At 42.8% G+C, this 15,098-nt stretch overlaps 1 protein-coding gene across 1 annotated transcript in view; it reads left to right on the top strand.

Moving 5' to 3' along the window:
• Positions 1–15,098, top strand: part of PIGQ (phosphatidylinositol glycan anchor biosynthesis class Q) — a 631,353-nt gene that overhangs the window by 353,037 nt on the left and 263,218 nt on the right. The window lies entirely within an intron of this gene.

The following is a 15,098-nucleotide window of genomic DNA, read 5'->3' as shown; positions in this document are numbered from 1 at the left end:
CAGGTTTCTTCCAGTAAAGAGGGACTCCCCTGTCACTGGATTCCCCTATTGAGGAAGCAGCCTTTGGGGAGACTATCCACAACATGATGAAACATTTTGAATGGCAGTCGACTCGGATCTCTGACATTCAGAAGAGATATTACAGCCTCTTGGAAATGGGTAGCCCTGTCCCTTCTCCAGTCCCTCCTGTCTTGAGACATGCCAGGATGCCTTTCAGCCCACCTCTTCTCTACCTGATTCTCAACCTGCCACTCGTGAAAGACCAGGCAAGTTTACAAGGTGCCTGATGACCTAAAATATTTATACAGGAATCCAGTGCCAGATCCCTCTGCAGTATCTCTCTCTCTTCAGATAAACCCTCTAAGCTTTTGCCCAGTACTAATGCCCTACCTATGGGCATGAACAGTAGGGCTATGGATAGATGTTGAAATAATGTTTATAGTTCTGCTGCCCTTATTTTTAGGGCAATTACCTACCAGACTCAAATGATAAAATACTTTATCTCTGCCCTGCAACAGGGTTAAGTTGGACCCTCCCTCTTACAGCAGACTCGAAGCAAGAAATGCTGAGCTTACTATTTCTGGTTGCTCAAATAGCCAGACACAGCATTAGGTGCAGTTACAATGATGTAGATGCTTCTTCTAGGGAAGCTGCCACTAGATCTGTTATTCCCAGATATGCATAGTTTCACAGCCAGCCTATTCCTGAGGATCTCAAATAAAAACATTTAGACTATCCCTTGGACCAAGACTTACTGTTTGGTCCTCAGGCTGCCTGACTGTTCAAAACTCTCCAAGACCAAGATAAGACTGTGAAAGAATGCAGACAGATTTTACTCTCCTCAGTTCTAAATACCATAGGAACTACCCATCTAAATCTACCTCCTTCATTAGAAGGGATCCTAGCACTTCTCAGAAACAAAGAAAACCCCTAGGAAAAGGTAATCTGACAACCCCCATAGGGAACCTCCAGCGGGGAGGCCTCCCTTTAGAAGCAAAAATTGGCACCTCTGCAGCACCCCTCCCCCTGCCCTCAGCCCTATTACTCTTCTTTTCCAAAGACTCTGCCTCTCTCCCTGGCCAGGTGGGAAGCTATACTGCAGGCAGTCGGGTCTTGTCTGTCATCAAGAATGGTAATGATTATCCCATGTCATTGGAAAATATTCCCCCTGTGAAAAGCATGCCTCAACTTCCTTTCACCCAAGTGTCCCCTCTTGCTTCTATTATTTAAGACCTCTCAAATTAGGGCACCATTGAGCAAGTCCCAAAGGACTTCAAGGGAAAAGGATTTTACACCAGGATTTTTGTAGTTTGAAGGAAAGAAGGGCAATGGGGCCCATCCTTGGCCTGTCCATTCTCAACACTTGCTTGAAGGTACCATCCTTCAAAATGCTCTTTTGCGTTTCATCCTTCCCCAAGCCTTCTTTGTGTCACTAGATCTGAAGGGTGCCTACTTGCACATACCCATCCATTCTTCTCGCAGGAAATTCCTCTGGTTTTCCTCTGGCTTCTTGCATTTTCAGTTTACTGCTCTGCCTTGTGGACTTTCCACGTCACCAATAGTGTGTTAGTGTCCAGCTCCAGTAGTGGCTTCCTGTCACACTCAGGGGAATCAAAATCTTCCCCTACCTGGGTGACCTTTTGATCCAGTCAGTCTCTCCAGATATTCTTCTTCAGAATCTACTCTTTACCCTCCAACTGTTGACAGATGAGTGCTTCACTATAAACTATAAAACAAATCACACAGGGTCCCTACACAGGGCCTAGTTTTCCTGGGCTGCAGACTGGACACAAAGAAGATGCATGTCCTCTTCCCATAAAAGAAAGTTCAGTCTGTCCATTTTTTCCAAAATTACTCCTCTGTAACCCATTGCTCAGCAAGAGAGATGCTAAGAACTGTGGGAATCATAGCAGTGTTTCCCCTTGCTGGACTGCTCATGAGGAAAATCCAGTGGTACCTGAAATCTGTGTGGTCCCAACATTTTGACCCTTTAGACACCCCTGTCTACCTCCTCCTCCTCCTCCTTTGACCCAAAAAGGAGCTGCTTTGGTGGAAGAGAGGTAATTCCCAACCCAAGACTGCCATTCACACCAGCACCACCTGTTCAATAGGTTCACACAGACAAGGCGTGAGGACATTGTCATGATCACACTGAGTGCAGGACAAATGGCAACCTCAGTACCTGAAGGAGCATATTAACCTGAGGGAAATGAGGACTCTTCTACAATCTGTTCAGACCTTTGGCCATCTTTGGAAACCTTGGCCACTCCTAGTGTACACAGACAACACCACAGTCATGTGGTATGTGAGCAGGGAGGTACCAGGTCTTACCAACTGTGCAGGTTAGCACAGGAGGCATGGAGCATGGCCACTCAGATGGGCATCATACTCACAGCCACACACTTCCATTCTCAGGACAATGTTTTAGCAGACTCCATAAGCCGCTGCCTACAGAACCCCCATGAATAGATGTAGTTCAGAGAGGTTTTACAGACTATCCTCCTTCAGTGTGGCACTTTTCAGATAGACCTCTGTGTCACCAACAACCAACCAATTAACCATCAGCTTCCCAGTTATTCACTATGGACCTTTATCCCACAGCCTAGAGAACAGATGCCTTTTCCTTCCAGTAGACAGGTAAGTTCCTCTATGCTTTTCTTCCTCTACCTCCTCTTCCAAAGATTTTTCTCAAGGCTCAAATGGCAGCACCCAAACTCCTTTTACTGGCACCCTTTTGACTGTTGCAGCATTAGTTTGCTGTGGTATTTTACCGGACAAATGGAAATTACAGGAAAAATACCTGTTAAATGAGACCTGGTAACTCAGCAAAAAGGATTGCTGCACCACCTAAACCTTCCATCTTTCAGCTTAACCCGATGGATGATAGGATTTTGATTCCTCAAAGACACCTCTTTTCTGAAGAAATCATTCAAGTCCTACAAGAAATCAGGAGGCCCTCTTGTGGAAAATCTTACACACCTAGAGAAAGTTCCTGTTGGTGCTGCAAACGTAGTCAGGACTCACTCTTATCACAAGATGTCCTTATATATCAGTGTTGCAGTATTCTTCACAGTAGGGATCTCCTACCCAGGATAGCCGAAAGTCCGTCCAGGACACCAAAGCCTTTAGATCTTGTACGCACCATACATCACGTGTATGCCTCCCCATATAAAACGTAGGGTATGAAGGTGACATACTGATGCAGTTACCCGGAACTTCTTTGCTGCCAGTTTGAATGCCATGATCACTTTTTCGATGGATCATAGGAAGTTACCAGGCTAATGGCCCTAGGGCCCTTACAAGCCTAGCTAAATTCTACCCTTATTTCCATGATCAGCACCTATTGCCCCTGCCCAAGAGAGACACAGTTAGAACCTGTGCTGTATACCTAGCCATCAGATAAGTGTCCCATTGGAGTTTTTGTTTTTTTTCTGTGGTCTTGTTCTTTTTTGGTTACCTAGAGTTGATGTCATCCAGGGAGGGGAAAATGTCAGTGTGGGAGGTAGATTCCCCATAAGGATGGTCACAAATAGTGGCTTTTTTGTTTGGGTGCTTCCCATGACCATACGTCCTGTAGCATTTGCAAAGCATTTCTGCCCAAGACTATTAGAAGTCGATTGTCTTCCCTGGGCCATCTGTCTTGAGAACCAGAGGATTAATCTGTTAGCCCAAGGTAGCATGACGGTATCTTTTAACCATATGTCACAGTTGATCATGTCAGAGGGCCCTTAAGAGATTCCACAGAGTCTGGTGAGAGAAGAGGTTCTGGGTTCTCTTATTGAATCTCATCAAGGGTCAGAACTGCCAGTGTTTGTTAGGGCTGACTCCCCTACTAAGAAAAAGCAGAAGACTAAACATATTTCTGTACTCCCTATGGATCCTCCAAGGGTCACGAGTTTACTCAGGGCCTGTTTAATGCCTTAATGGCCTTGAAGCTTCCCCAAGAGGGTTCTGTGCCTACTTTTCCTTGGATTTGTATTCCTTTTAAATGGGCTAGGGAACCCAATCCCTCAGATGAGGATTCGGTGTCTGATGATGAGTCCTTGTTCTTCTCTTCCCAGATTCCTTCACCTTTGGCTTATGGTTCTGATGAAGAAGACTCTGTAAGTCCCGAGTGTCCTTTTGAGGAATTGTCTTTTTGAGACATTATAGCTAGAATGATGGAATACTTTTAATTGGATTCTTCTTGAGTGTCTGATATCCAGAAAAGGTATTATGAGCTGCTTCAGATGTACATTCCTAAATCTTCTGCAGTACCTATTGTGTTAGCTGCTTTGTTAGACACTGTTTTTATAGCTGCCTCTGAAGTCTCCTGATTCTCATCCTTCTTCACCAAAGAAACTTCATAAGTTCTGTAAGGTTCCTGTGGATTGTCGGTTCTTATTTAACAAGTGACGTCTCCAGGCATTTCTGCAGTTACCTCCCACTGCGCCTCTACGCATCAAATATTGTCTGTTGATATTTGCATTAATAATTCCAAAACCATGCTATACACAAGGTATCAGAATAGTTTATCTTGGAGCATATATGATGGCAAACACAATTGTATTGATATATGACCTCTGTCAATGAGTATTTGTTAGAACTGTAAGGTGATAACTTATTTTTTTAAAGACTGAAGCCACACCAACTAGGAGTTAAAGGAACACACTCAAAGAGCTCAACTGGAGGGAATGAGTTAAGTGTCCTTCTGACCCTGCTGTTGTGTCAGTTTCCTCTGACAAGACTTTTAAACCTTTGCCCTCTTCCAGGCTTCTGCCTTTAGATAAGGATAGTAAGTCAATGGAGAGAATTGATAAGAACGTTTATACTGCTTCTGCTCTGTCCTTTAGGGACATCACTTATTAGACCCATATGACCAGATAATGCTCTGGTCTTGATTGCTCAGGCTTTTCAGGTTATTTCTAGCCTCCCTGATTCTGAAGCAAAATCTTCTGCTGTATCTGTTTTTGGTTCCACTTCTCAGGTGGCTTGTCACTCTGTCAAATGTAGCTATGATGCTGATACATTTTCCACAGCTACTGCCTTTGGATCTGTTTTTTGAGGTATTATTCTTGGCTTTGCCTGCTGTCTTTATAGGTTCATAGGTAGAAACTAGGCTATCTGCCCGAGGGCATTTATAAGCCTAGCCAGAGTGTGTCAGCTTTCACCGCCCCATTGATTAATTAGCTGAGCTTCTGTCAAGAAGAGCCAATGAAGTGATCCCAGAGGTGTATTTTCTGCTACCCATCCACTCATCAAGGTTTCTCTTGAAGAGTGTTAGTGAGGGGCTCTGCCTAATGTAGTTAGGAATTTTGTTCCAAAGCATGGGGAGTCTCTGTCACAGGAATCTGTCCCTCCAGCATGTTCTATTTATTGTTGTGGTGAGGTTTAGCTTGCTAGAGCGAGTGGCTCGCAGTGACTTGGATTTCTTTAGGTGGAGCATGTCCATCAATTCTGAGTTGGACATGGCTTTGTAAGTCAGGCAGAGATCACCTCTGAGTAAGCGATATGCCACTGAGTACAGCTGGAGTTTTTCCAGTCGGGCTGCATAGGACATATGTTTGAGGCCAGTAATTCTCTTGGTGAGGTATTTTTGTGGTCTTTCCAGCTGTTGGAAGTGTCTTGTGAGGTACATCCCAAATGGGGCATAGTACTCTATGATGGGTCTGATGAGTGACGAGTAGAGGGGCACTATAACCTCTTTATTTCTAGATGCGAACCCTTTAGTAATTAGATGGGCTACATAGAAGGATTTCCTAACTACTTTGGCAATATGATTGCCAAAGGAGAGATTACTGTCTACCTGGGTCCCCAGATCTCTTATTACCTCTTCTGTATTAAGGGGGCTGCCACCTATGTGGTAATTCATGGGTGTTTTGTTTTTCCCCATACGGGATGACTATGCATTTTTTGGCATTTACCTTGAGACCATGACTTTGACACCAGGTGTCCATTTCAGTAAGGCCCCTTTGGAGAATGTTCGTGTCAGCTGGAGAGTCAGTTATGGCTCCCAGTTTGCAGTCATCGGCGAACTTGGTTAGCCATAGTCTTCCTGTGTTTGCCTGTCCTTCTGAGAAGTATATGCTGAACAGTAGGGGCCCCAGGTCCGAGCCTTGTGGGACACCACTTGTAACTGGTTTAGAGTCGGACCTGGAGCCCGCTATTCTTATCGTGCGAGTTCTGTCTATAAGCCAGTTGGCAACCCATCTCATGACATAGGGGTTTATGTTCAGGCTGGTGAGTTTTTCTGTAATTCCCAAGTGGGGAATGGTGTCAGAAGCCTTGGCGAGGTCAAGGTAGGCTGTGTGAACCACCTTCCTCTCATCTATGGCCTTGGTGACTGTCTCAAAGATCATGATCTGCCTTTAACAAAGCCAAACTGGGTCGGGTCAAGTGTTTGGAGGTTGTTAATGAGTTCCATGATGATGCGCTCCATAGCTTTGCAGACCAGGCTAGTCAGGCTTGTGGGGCGATAGTTACCAGGGTCAGTTGTGTCCCCTCCTTTGTTGAGCGGAATAACAGTTGCTGTGCACCATTCTGTTTGCACGTAGCCTGTGGAGAGGCTGAGGTTGAACAGTGTGTTTAGGTGGGGGGTTAGTTTGTTCTGTAGTTCGTGCAAGACGCAGCCTGGGACACCATCTGGCCCCATTGACGCTGTGCTTTTGGCTTTTGAAAGGGCTGTTTTCACCTGTGCATCTGTGATTTCCGGGACACTACACTTTTCCGGTATTGTTGTGGGCCCTTTTGGGGGTGAGAGGGGGGTGAAGTTTGCACTGAATCTATCTGCCAGGATGTTGACAATATCAGTAGGTACAGTATATTTTGTGCTATTTTGTACTAGTTCAGAGCATATCTGCGAGTTGCCACTTAGATTCTTGACATAGCTAAAGAAGGCTTTGTGGTTATCTTTTGAATCCTTGGCTATTTTTCTTTCGAAGTTAGCCTTCGATGATTTTATGAGGAACCTTAGTTTCTTACTGATACTGATCAGGGGTGTCTTTCCTTCTTGGGATTTGCTTTTTTTTCTGAACTAGTTTCCTCCTATTGTATAGCCTGTTTATAGCAGGGGTCCACCAGACTGGTTTCCTTCTCAGAGGGGAGTGAGTCTTGGTTTTGCTAGGGATGGCACAATCCATGCATCCTTGTAGGTGCTCATAGAGTGCATTTGTAAAGGTTCCTGCATCTTGGACTCTGTTATCCTTTAGGGTGAGGGCTGTGAAACTTACCACCTCTGTCTTTAGTAAGGTGAAGTTTGCTATAGAAAAGTTTTTCACTGTGGTTTCCTTGGTTGGGGGTGGTGGTGTGGTGTGGACATCCAGAGTGATTCATTTATTGTCTGATCTAACCAGTGACAGGTTGACCTTCGGTGTGGAACACCTGTCACCCATGGTGATGACCAGGTCCAATATGTTTTCAACTCTGGTAGGGAAGTTTACCAGCTGATCCAGGGCATTTGAGTTGATAAATTCCAGGAAGCGCTGGACCTGGGAGTTTGTACTTGAGTAGTTTTCCCAGTTAACGGTAGAGTAATTGAAATCGCCCAATATCATGGTGTTCGGTTGGACCTCCAGAAAGGCAGAGTTGTGCTTCTTGGGTCATGGAGGGTGATCTGTAGCAGGCCACAATTTGCATTGCAGATTTCACCTATGTTAGTTGCACATGGATGATCTCAGAGGTATCATGCTGCGGAACTAAACTGGAGGTGTAAGTATCCTTGTTGAATATGGATGCACCCCCTCCTTTTGTGTTTCGGTCCATGTTCTGTGGTCGAAATGTGTAGTATGAGTTGTAGTCCGGTAGTGCTGGGGTGCTCTGTGGAGCCTTGAACCAGGTTTCAGTTACTGCACAGATGCCGACGTTCTCCATACTGAGGAGTGCTTTGAGCACGTGCATTTTGAGATTTAAACTCCTGGCGTTGAGTAGCATGTGCTGTTTACCAGGAAAATGATTGTCTGTGGGACCTGGGTATTCAAGCTCCTATGCAGAGGAGAAAAAATGTCCACGAATAAAATACCCTAGGGAAGCCAAGAATAAATGGATGACCAGGTAGGCTGCCTTAATAAAGGTACGGTGGGATGTCGGTGAAGAAGCTGGGCTACCGGTAAAGCCTTGAGAAAGGCTGTGCGTACCTGAGCGCCTGTGGTTGAAGGCTGAGTAAAGCCTTTAGAAAGGCTTCGTATACATGTCGTAGTTCCGGCTGGTCAGGTCGCCTGCTGAGAGGAACCGCTAGTGTGACAGCTAGAAATCAAAGATGAAACACACAGAAAAAACAGGTAAAACAATGTAAATGTGGCTCTGCTAAGGAGCTCTGCTCACCACTGGTACTTTTTACTTCAATAAAGTACGACCTTCTAGAATCTGAACTTCGACTACGTTGATTTTTTGCCACCACGGCGAGCAGAGCTCCTTAGTTGCTGAAAACGCAACTAGCATATTACCACTAACTACTTGAATGCGACTGCAGTGCTTATAGGTTTTCCTAATCCAGGGCACACACTACCACTATACTAAATTTTTCTCTGTTCCTTTTTATTTTTTATCTTAGGTAGCCCTCTTTAAATAATTCCCGCGTGGCTCCCGATAATAGGCGTTGACGCTGAAAGATTGCAACCATGGTGCGAATGCACAGGCAGGCTGGCTCTTACTATTAAGATTACAGTAAACTATCCCCAAGGAAAAAGGGTAAAAACAAATACCCTTGCTATTATTTTATATTACTGGAAAGCGTCTCACTGGCAGGAAACAACCTAACCTGGCAGCCCTTGTCCAAGCCGCCTAGAAATATATTACATCTAAAGCACCAATACTGTTCTAACATGCAGGCAGTGTGAAGCTAAGTAGTTGGACACTAACTTTACCTTAATATGCCACTATTACAAGCTGTTAAGACATAAGCATTAAGAATAACCTGCGATTTAATAGCAGACTATTGTACTTACAAGCAGCTGGCCTTTAAGACCCTGCAAACTCCTGACTGGTGTATCCCCGCTCCGCCCTCGCTTCGCTCGGGCTCGCTCCGCGCCCCACCCTGCCCCCATATCCCACCCGCCCCCGCTATCTCTATATTTATTCAGATCAACAAACCCATCCCACTCAGCTCTGAACCAATTACAGCCCCCTGCAATTTAACCTATCCCCTCCCACAATCCAGGCTATCTACCAATATATTAGCTGACTTTCCCAACTCCTCCCACCCTACTAGCCATAATTTCTTCTTACCATGGGTAAAGTAATGAATTCTATCTTCCCACTCTCAGTTCTACTTCTATTTATCCCGTATTTCTCTTCGCGGTATGAATACCAAACTCTATTGGGGATTCAATTCCCCAATGCTCATACCTGCATTCACACATATCTTCCCTCTAATATGATTTCTCCTTCTAGCTCCCCTACTGCGACATCAAATCTCACTACTGTGTATCTCACCCAACGTCACCCAAAAGCAACCACTTCTAAATCAAGTCTAAAGATACTTTGCAAACTACTAAGACTCATAGACCATCTGAAAAAATGTATTGCTAAAGATGGTGATATACACCCCAACCCAGGCCCAACCCTTAACCCAGACTCTGTCACCCCAAAGTTAGCTCAAAAATCATCCAGCTCCCTCCTCATCTTCCATCTTAATCTAAGAAGTATCAGTAACAAGATTCACAATCTACATGCTATGTTAGCCACACATCTCCCAGACATCATGTGCCTATCTGAAACCTGGCTCAAACCATCCACAAAGGATGAAGAGATTCTCCCACCAGGGTATAATTTACTTTGGGTTGATCGGACAAAAAAAAAGGGTGGTGGAGTAGCAGTAATGTTTAGAAACACACTGAACATCGTTATGAATCCTTTACAACCTCCTAAGGTCTCCAATATGGAACTCATAGCCCTAAAATATGCCTAAACAACCAAAAATTATCAATCTTATTGTAGTATACATTCCACCTGAGAAGAACTTAGAAACATTGGAATTAACTCTAAGTTGGTTAGCCACTAACTACCCTCAAGAAACCATTGTACTAGGCGACTTTAACATTGACTGGTCCCGGTGCTCTGACCAAATGAATCCCCTGCCCATTAATCTACATGGCTTCTCCCAAAACATTATATCTCCAAAAAGAATTGGAAATGCTCACCAAAAAAAAAGCACTATCGACTGGATTCTTACCAACAAAGACAGATTTAATTATACCACTGGGACTCTGCCCAATGATCTCAGTGACCACCTTGTCACTTTCATAATAAAACATAAATCCACATGTACAAACCTTCCCATACACAGACTTATTAGAAATAAGAAGAAATTTGTCCCAGGACAATTCCTAGCAGAACTCAAATCCTGTAACTGGTCCATCCTAAAAACACTTCCCCTAGAAGATAGTGTGACATACTTTAATGACACATTCCTAAAAATACTGGACTCTCATGCTCCTAACCGCCTTATTAGATCCAAAGTCCGGATAGCACCTTGGCTTACCAAAGAAACCAAATCAAAAATCAAACTTAGAGACCAGGCCTGGGATAAGTGGTGAACCACTAAAGCATCTCTAGATCGTATCAGATTTCAGCAGCTTAGAAACTCCACAAAAACAGATATTACCCGGGATAAAAAGAACTATTTCTGTCACCTCCAGGATAAACACCAGTATAACCCAAAGAAGTTTTGGGCAGGTTTTAATAACCTCTTTCATCCTGGGAAATCAACTACCCCACCCCTGAGAAACTCATTGGCAAAGGTCCTGAAGAAGTAGCTAATACGTTCAACACTTTTTTCACCGAGACCATTCAGTCCCTAGCCAGTCAGCTACCTACTTCTTCCTCCTCCTGTACCAATGCTACTGGTAAATCCCTACCCGCCTTTAACCTCCAACCAATATCCACCTCCTATATTAGAACCCTATTGAAGAAACTTAAACCATCCACCCTATCGGCTGATCGTCTCCCAGCTGAATACCTACAAATAGCATCAGATGTTATTGCCTATCTGGTCTCAATCTTGATTAACAGAACTTTAACAGAGGCAACCATCCCCTCTATTTGGAAAATATCATACGTCATCCCACTTCATAAGGGAGGTTCTTCCACGGAAACATTGAACTATAGACCTATAGCAATATTGTCTCCAATAGCTAAAATTATGGAGAGGTGTGCTCACAAGCAACTCCTACACTATCTCACCCTAAACAATCTCTTGTCCAAAACTCAATATGGTTTTCGCCCCCACCATAGTACAACTACTGCCCTACTTTCCTTTGTAGACTCTGTCAACTGCAACCGCAACAACAAATTAATTACTTCAGCTCTCTTTCTTGACTTGTCAAAAGCCTTTGACATGGTCAGTCACCAACTATTGCTCGACACCCTCGAAAACCTTCGCCTTGATAACTTAGCCTTAAACTGGTTTCAAGCTTACCTTTCAGGGAGACAACAAGCAGTCCAGTGGCAAAGCAAGCTATCTCACTTGCTACCGAACACCATTGGTGTCCCACAAGGCTCAATACTTGGTCCCCTCCTTTTCTCCGTATTCATAAATGATCTCCATTCAGTCATCCCCAAAGCCACCTGCATTCAATATGCAGATGACTCTACCCTGATGTGTTCCGATGTTTCTCTCCATAATCTCCAATCAGTCACCCAACACTGCTTTGCTGCAGTTGAAAAATGGTTCTCTGAACGGAAACTCATCCTAAATCCAACAAAAACTAAATTACTACTAATTTTCCCCTCCTTATCTACTCCCTTAGGGCAACACCCTCTACATTCCAATAATAGGTCCTTTCACGTTCAATCCACTAACGGCACCATCATCGAGCCTGTCTCTCACACCAAACTTCTAGGTGTTACTATTGGTCACAAGCTCAAATTTGATATACACATTAGTCAAACCATTAAGTCAGTAAGCAAGAAACTGGGTTCCATGTACAGAATTAAGAACTTTCTCACTCCTAACACCAAACTAACCATTGCACGTACACACCTTCTCTCCACCTTACTGTATGCCTCTCTGGTACTATCCTTCCTCAATAAAACTGAGCTTAAGAAACTCTCTGTTGCCTATAACCATATTGCCAAGTTTGTAACAGGAGTACCTTATCGTACTCATCACTGCCTTAACCTAAAAAAACTTGACTGGTTAGAATTGCCTAATCTTCTCAAACTCACCCAACTTATTGAAGCATTTAAAATAATTAAGGAACCGGACAAAACCCCCTCACTGAATAAACTCCTGACCCCCTACTCCAATCTCAACTGCCTTCGATCTTCAAATAGTGTCCTGGTACAAACCACGAAATCTAACAATTCGGGAGGTGATGCTCTTTATGCCAACTCTATTGGAAAGCTATGGAATTCCCTTCCTAACAACCTAAGACTTGTTACCTCTCCTAGTCATTTCAAAACCAATCTTAAGCTTTTCTTCAAGGCTTATTGGGTATGTCCTTGTTCAAATCCTGACTAATCCTAAAAGTTTCTTAAATATTTCTGTTACTTATATACCATTGAACTGACAAATGTATTTGTATGTATATTTTGTGTCTCTCTCTATTATGTTATTAAGAATTTACCTTGATGTAAAACTTTGTTTATTTTTCTCCCCGGGTCTCTGCTGAAAATGCATATGTATCCAGTTAGACTAACCCGGTAAACAAATGTAAAATAAAATAAAATAAAAGATAAGGCAAAAACAGTAAAAAATACACTTAAAACAGCTTTAAATGACTACAAAAGTAAAACATATACTTAACCTGCTTTAGATGACTACAAACAATCAGAAAAGGCTTTTAAACAAATTACCCAATTAACCAATAAAAAAATCTCAAAACTGAGCCCTGTTCCTGTAGTCTTCAATCAGACCAGTTCTAACTGCACACTCATGCCACTGGGGTGCAGGGGAACCTTCTCCAAAAAAAGAAGGCCTGGATTAGTGCTCAAGTTATACAAACAAAGCTAGATTCAGCAGGCCTGAATCTAGTTTATGCAACAGCAAACAAGGCACACCAATTTCAGTAAGAAACAGTTCAAATATGCAGTCACTGTAAACCTCTAACCAGAAATTCCCAGCTCAGAAGGGCAGAGTCCAGCTTCTCCTCCCACAAGAGTGTGACCACAAACCTTCTTAATGTAAAATGACTGGCCTGAAGCCCAAGTACTTAAACCAGAACTAATACACTTTTAGAATAACAGACAGTAAGCCTTCAATCAGCAGTTACCAACTTAGAAGGATGTAAGCTACCTGTCCTGCTATAACAGTGCAGACCACAAATCTTCTTAATGTAAAACAACTGGTCTGAAGCCCAAGTGCTTAAACCAAAAGGCTTAGAATGATAGTTACACCAAGCAGTAATAAATACAATTGAGTACTTTTAAGATGACGCAAAAGAAAAATAAAGTAATAAAGTAGGAAGAAACACAAACGCAGTGAAAGCAGATGAATAAAGTGCAGTTTTTTAATTTATTTATTTAGTGAGCAAATGAGATGGGCCCAGGAGGAGTATCCAAATGCAAATTTACAAGAGAGGCGGGCAGTTTCAAAGCCACCAAGATTAACACCAAAACAAAAGCAGGGAGAGTGGGTGGGGAACTAACTGAAAAAAGAGAGCCACAACTTCCAGCTAGATTGTATGCAATGCAACACAAATAAATCAATTTAAATGCTGTATTATTTGAAAAAAGTGCAGATAAAGATTTACTTAAATTCACTTACACGTCCAGTTGATTGCAGAGAGGTCTTAGCCAGCCAAAGCTCAGAGTTTTATCATTAAATAATCCAAAATGTACCTCTTATATAAGGCAGAAACCGAATATCAATGAAGTGAAACTTCCCCCACTATGCAGGAATTCTAACTAACATTAAATCCGGCACTTGCATATTATCGCATAGTTCAGTAGAAACAACTGTAGAAAACCGTTGTCAAGAATGTCGGGAGTTACTTATTATCGGAGTAGCTATACCATTGTGTGGAAAACACAGGTTTGCTTCACTTTTTTTGCATGCATTTGAAGCACCGTTAGCATTTTTGTAGCAGCAATAACATCACTATCAAAAAAATTATTCTTAAGCATCATGACTCTGAGCAGGTCTGTTAAACAGACAGTAACTGCTTCTAAACTGATATAAAAGGGTATATGTGGATCACTGCTGTACTCCAGCTAACAGCAGGAAAGAAAAAGAAGCAGTTTAATTTATTAAAAATGCTATGTACACTTCTGATCATAGCTTACCTCAGTTATCAACCTTGTTGCCTTGCAACTTCTGAACCACAGCTGTACAGCAGTCCATTACATTTTAACCGAGCCGTCCAAAATACTTTGACTAACAGTTTACATAGTTTAATGCAGTCATTTCTACTGAAGTATATGAAATTTGTCCTCGACAGATTGAAATTTTCCTACGGTAACAGGGTGTATTATGTGACACTGTTTCCTTTTAATAACATCTTATTGAGAAATTCAGCTGTTGTCAAGCAGTGCGCCACTGTGGAGTTACATGAGCAATGAGGAGCGTCATCCCCAAGTATAAAGTTTTACCCTTACTCCTCTTTCTGGGCCATACCCACTGTGACAGATTAAGGGTTACTCCTTTACAGACCCCTTTTTAGGTTAGGAGACCTGTTTCTGCACACACATAATGAATTATGGCAGTGTGGAAATGTGGTTGCGATAATACGCAAGTACCCTAAATTCTAACAAGCATTAACTGAAAAAACAGAGCCGCAACTTCCAACTAGATAATATTCAATGCAACACAAATAAATCAATTTAAATGCTGTATTATTTGAAAAAAGTGCAGATAAAGATTTTACTTAAATTCACTTACACATCCAGTTGATTGCAGGTTAAGTCTTAGCCGGCCAAAGCTCAGAGTGTAAGCCAAAACCTTTTACCCGAAGACATTAAGACCATGTTGCTCAGTGCTCCTTTAGATCATAAAAATCTCTTTGGGGCTGCTGCCACTGATATGTTTGTCTCTTCAGGAAAAAGGTAAAGCTTTGCAGGATCTTAATCATGTTTTTGTGTCCCCTATCCGTAAGTTCCAGAGGAATTATCCTACTAGGGCTGTTTTTATTTGTAGGCAGCCTCGTCAGACCACCAAAGACAGGAAAAGTGGTAGGCGAGCTCCT

This window comes from Protopterus annectens, chromosome 12.part0 (assembly GCF_019279795.1).
Source record: "Protopterus annectens isolate FY-2018-M chromosome 12.part0, PAN1.0, whole genome shotgun sequence".
Classification (NCBI taxonomy): domain Eukaryota; kingdom Metazoa; phylum Chordata; order Ceratodontiformes; family Protopteridae; genus Protopterus; species Protopterus annectens.
Note: the sequence above shows the minus strand (reverse complement) of the source record. Positions and strands in the feature narration are given on the sequence as shown.